Source organism: Zingiber officinale, chromosome 1A, assembly GCF_018446385.1.
Source record: "Zingiber officinale cultivar Zhangliang chromosome 1A, Zo_v1.1, whole genome shotgun sequence".
NCBI classification, from domain to species: domain Eukaryota; kingdom Viridiplantae; phylum Streptophyta; class Magnoliopsida; order Zingiberales; family Zingiberaceae; genus Zingiber; species Zingiber officinale.
Window position 1 is genome coordinate 115,715,682 of NC_055987.1, and position 5,517 is coordinate 115,721,198.

At 36.9% G+C, this 5,517-nt stretch overlaps 1 long non-coding RNA gene across 7 annotated transcripts; it reads right to left on the bottom strand.

Annotated features, from left to right (window-relative positions):
- Positions 1–1,952: 1,952 nt before the first annotated feature.
- LOC122028992 lies at positions 1,953–3,835 on the bottom strand. Of its 7 annotated transcripts, none has more exons than XR_006125000.1 (7): positions 3,261–3,835; positions 3,014–3,183; positions 2,859–2,919; positions 2,693–2,761; positions 2,414–2,575; positions 2,216–2,292; positions 1,953–2,138 (listed from the first exon to the last, which is right to left on the bottom strand). It is a non-coding gene; the product is annotated as an uncharacterized LOC122028992 (long non-coding RNA). The 7 variants fall into 7 exon arrangements; XR_006125001.1 differs by having other exon boundaries at positions 2,216–2,297; XR_006124996.1 differs by having other exon boundaries at positions 1,954–2,138; positions 2,213–2,292.
- Between the last annotated feature and the right edge of the window lie 1,682 nt (positions 3,836–5,517).

Consider the following 5,517-nt stretch of genomic DNA (forward strand, 5'->3'; position numbering starts at 1 on the left):
TGATTTCAGCTGGAAACAGCTGATTTCAGCTCCTAGACTATATGAGAAGTTTAGATTCCAGATTTTACAGCAAATAGCAGAGATTTTAATTAGTACAGCTTTCCGCACTTTATAGTTCAGTTTAGCACAATGTAACCCCGGCCTTACAGCCTAGTCAGTAGAAGGTGAGTCGTTACAGTCCATCGCCTGTGACAAGTGGGATGCACAAACAAGAAGAAAAATCGAGGCAAATGCAAAAGCAACATGTACTCTCCTATGCGGACTAACAAATTCAGAGTTTGATTGAATTGGAAAGTTCAACAATGCTAAGGAGTTTTGTGAGAACTTGATCAAGCTTCATGAGATTCCTTCAGAGCTAGAAGACCAAGTTGAACTTGAGTTTGAATTTGAATACAAATCTCTAGAGTCAACCTCCGAACCAGACTCAAAAGAATCGAATCAGACTGATTTCATAGCACTGATGGCCAAAGAAGAGATAGCTGAATCTGAGTCCGAATTCAAGATGGCAACAGTCAAGGGGGAGAATCCTATCATGGTCTAAAAGATAAAATTATAAATTCAAATTGTAAATTTCACATAACTTATTTTAAGTGTAGGGAGAGAGGGTACTATAGAAACAAGTGCCCTACTCTTAAGATTCGGCCGGTACAATCAAAGGAAAAGGGGAAATCGATCCGGAAAGGGAAGAAGCACACTGAATGCTCCAAGTGCAAACGAATGGGTCACTGCAAAAGTTAATGTCCAGAAAGAAGATCCAAGAATCCAGGGGGAGAAATCAAGGTAAGTAAATTTATATTACATGAAAATCTAATTTTGCAACACATGTATGCACCCTAGCTAATCATGTTTGCTCTAGTATAGATTTCTCTTCAAAATTAGATATGCATGCTAATAATACAATGAATAAAGTTGATTCAAATAAGAATAACTCAAAATTATTTAATAAAAATAAGAAATTAACTCCTAGAAGATTAGACATATAAAATAATATTTTAAAAGATAGAATTGATAAATTAGAAAGATTGTTAATAATTTAACCAAATTACAAAATCTAGACTTGGATTACAAGTCTAAGGTAAAACTTAAACTCTACAAACCAAGTTATAATCAAGTATCGTTTAATTATAAAACAAATCAATAAACCATAAATTAATAACTTTCAACTTAAAACACAACTTGAAAACTACTTAAAGTTATGACTTAAAATTAACTAATAATTGCTTAATCAAGATTAGGGTAGATAAGGACTTAGGCATGATTAACACCTGACTAGTTATACCTAGGATTTCAGAAAGGAAATTAAATATTTAATTTCTTTAAAATGTTTTGTCTAGAAGTGATGGATGATCTCATACCCAAGAAGGCCTAGTGCCTCGCCACAGCCTGGAAGTCAATTATTAAAATAGATATTTAATTAACTAACTGTTAAACCTTAGTCTAACTCAAATGTTGATCAATCCTTAGATTAGAATTTAAATTGAAGATTAAATTAACCAACTCACACTACAATAAAAATGGCTTTTCGCAGCGTGCAAATTCGCTTTCCGCAGCACACATTGCACGCTGCACAATTAAAAGTTGTTGAAAGTCTTAGATTATCGGCAGCGTGTGTTGCGCGCTGCGGATATTATTATCCGCGGCGCGCAATGCACGCCGCAGAAAATATTATCCGCAGCGAGCAATGCACGCCGCAGAAAATATTATTTACAGCGCACAACGCACGCCGTGGAAAATATTATCCGCAGCACGCAAAGCGCGCCACAGAAAAAGTGATACCTAACATTTAAAAAAAATAATAAAAAGATCATTGCTTTATTTTATTTTTATTTATTTTATTCATGTGTGTGAAAATTTGGCCAAAGATTCAATTAACCACACATTAATGCATAGAAACAAAATGACATAAAATATTCTTTAATATTCACCATAAAACATATTGCTTGGTGTATATATTTCAATTAATTACACCCAGAATTGTCCAAAACCATATTTTTATTGTTTACATAATATCTTTGAATAAATATTACAAAACTTGATGAATATTAATAATCTCACGGCATCTGAATTGATTGCAACTTAAATTTCAATGGTTTCTTCACATGGAGTTTTTAAGGATTTGTTGTTAATGGAGTTAGAACCTGTGCAAAATGAGAACGGAGTTAGAACCGGTGCAAAATGAGAACAATATAAAAGTTTCATAATATTATACTACCACGAGCAAAGTTGTTCTCAATGTACTGATTGGAACAAAGTATCGACAGCTGATGATCCTGGTGGAGATTGAACAGTAGTCTGATCTTCAAATGAAAACAACTAGTGATGCACAAGAACATAGGAGACAATGATACAGATCAAGCAGAAAGACTAGTTTAATAAATGGAATGAGAAACAAGAAAGAGTTTGAGCAAAATACTTGACTCATGCTTGGGCGAAGAGCTGCAGCATGGCACAAACAAGCAGCAGTGCATGCCACCATTCTCCCTGCCTCAACAGGACCGTAGTCATTGTATAAGAATGGATACATAAGGGCATCGTATACTGCATCTTCCATTGCTATTTATAGCAAGGGTCTCACCTGAATTGAACATATCAAATAGAATTCTCACAGGATATACATATCAAGAGGTTGTTCATGCAATTTTGAAACTTAAGACTGAAATGAAGAGAAATTGATCCTCTGTTGTAGTTCTACCTCAACTTGCCACTGCAAGCACTACACGTAGTTGATGATCTCATCGAGCATAACAGCCTTGCCTGCCACCTTTCAATTAAAAATCATATGGATTCGAAATCATTAGATCAAGAACAAGTTATTTGTAGTAAACCAACTCCAAACTACTAGGAGGAAAGTTTTTTACCTTGTTGCAACCTGGCACAAGATTTTGGAGAAGCTTCATTCTCTCACTGATCTTTTCTCTCCTGACCCGGTGAAGAAGACAGTGACAAGCTCAAATTAGCAAAGGAGGGAGATAAGAAGAGCAAATCACTACAGAAAAGTGTGTTCTTTGCTTACCCTCTCAGCTAGGCTGTGGTTGTCGGTGGCTTGCCCTCTTCTTGCCATGATATGGATGTAATCCTTCGGCGGCTCAAACGGTTTGGCATCTTCTCCCAGTTTCCGGCTACCATTGATGTTCTGCTCATGCCCTCGCGCAGTTTGCATTTCTTTGTACTAGAAATTACCTCCTGTGGTAAGATAATTCTCCCTTTAATGCACCATCAGCGCCCTAAATTCCAATGAAAGATCAAATCTTGGTAGGTACCTTGGGAGGATTCATGTTAGGGGAAGACAAAGGTGAGATTTTTCCTTGGCACTTTGGAGCCGCTTTCCGCTTCCTCCCATTCCTCTTGGCACCAATCATCACCAAACTATCTGACATCGGTGAAGCTCCTAGCAAAGACGAGTATGAAACCCTACCGCTAAATCTGGGCTTTTCCATTATCGCGTCAGATATTGTTACCCTTTTTCCATTGTTGGCTGACATGAGAGACTGGCTGCTCAAAACCCTAGACAGCTTTCCCGCCTCCGCGAGATTCCTCACGCCGAAGCAAGGGAACCTCGCGGCTTTTTCCGCGAGCCTCGGGTCGTCGGCGAACAGCGTGAATTGCTAGGCCACCATTTGGTTCCCCTGTGTGGGAATGCTCTGCAACTGGTGATTCATGGCGAGGAGAAGGTGGAGATTCGAGCGGCAAGGAGGACAGAGAGAGGTGGCAAAGATGAGGCGGAGACTCGAGCGGTGAGGAGGCGGCGGAGACTCGAGCGGCGAGGAGGGCAGAGAGTCGCGTAAGGAAGGTGGAGAGTCGCGGCAGGTTTGGGAAAGAAATAAAAGAACGAGAAATAAAAGAATGAGAAATAAAATCGTGATTCTTGTAGTTCCATTTGCAGCGTACTACGCGCTGTTGATAATAAATGGGTGATAATATTAATGGCGTGCATTAATATGTCGTTAATATCTTTTTTTCCTTTAAATTTATATTATTAACAGCGCACACCAATATGCACGTCGTTAATAATACTATTAATGACATGCTTTTAATGTGCGCTGTTAATAGCATGCTGCGGAAAAGTAATTTTGTTGTAGTGTCACAAAACTATTAAGGTTCTCTAATTGAAAATGTAGAAAATGGTGTGATGGATCTAGGTTTAAAATATAAAGTAGTTAACCAAACCTAAATTAGTTAAACTCAATTTTTTATTATTAATAAAATGTAAAGTTAGCTATTATATTTATTTCAATTCAGTGCTGAATGAATAAGTATAATAATATCCTAGAGTAAGAGGTTCTAATTCACAACATATCAATTGGTTGAATTGATAGTGAGATATTGTAGATATACATAGAACATTACTCTTAACTATTCCTAGTCAAGCATTAATATCCAAGGACAATATTAATGCATTGAGACTAGCATGTAGGTCAACGGATAACTTAATCTCACAAGTCATGGATATGAGATATTAGGTTGACACATGAGTATATATTAGATAATATATACTGAATGACACACCATGAGAATGTTTCATGGATCATTATATGAGTGTCATAAATATTCTCACGTGACTATTGGTATGAATAGTCCTAAGACCTGAAGTCACTACGGTTTCCTACATAAGAAGTTGTGTACTTTAGTATTGGCAAACATCACCTGTAATAATGTGGACTATAAAGTCGATTATTGGGTATGTAATAAATTATGCGGAGGGATGCAAGCGATGTAGATGAGATCTATCCCTTCTATATAACGAAAGTGATATTTGCGGACCCCTTGATTAGTAGGACACAAAAATACATGGGCATGCTTAAAAGAGTCAATATGTGATATTGAGCTTATTTGATTGAGTGTGTCTACTTAGAGATCAAGAAACACAAGCTACTTGATTCGGTTAGCTATTTGGTTCATGATGAATTTAGCTAACTAGTTCATACTTGATTAGTTATATCATACATTAAGTGATCACAGGATTTTGGTTTGGAGATGAGCCACTTGACGTGGAGATTGTTTGATACGTTTTCATTTTGAGGTGGGTATCTCTTGACTTATCTTTTATGATATTGCCACTTTGATATGCATAGTAATTTATAGCTAGTAGAAATGATCATGCTTAGATTTGTCCTTGGTATGTCACTATTTGATACCTATAATATGTTCTGTTTGTTGTTTGTTTTGTATCCATGTTTATATCTTAATTATTGTCATGCATACTTAGTTCCTAGAGGAAGTGACATACTATGCTTCACTGAGTATAAGACTAGTTTTCTGGATTATATTATCTGGCATACCTAGGTCATGGTATGATTTACTTTCCTATTTACTACATATTATGTGGAGGTGATTATGGTTAGGATTTACATGCTTAGTGTCATGCATCATTTTGCATGATTGCATGCTATGCGATTGTTAACTCCATTATTGTTGAGCACATTGCCAGTTACATGGATCTGCACACACAACCACTCATAGGTTAGTGGTATATCGGGCAGGGTGTGTGGCAATGTTGCTCTGTTAGGCTCCGATGGT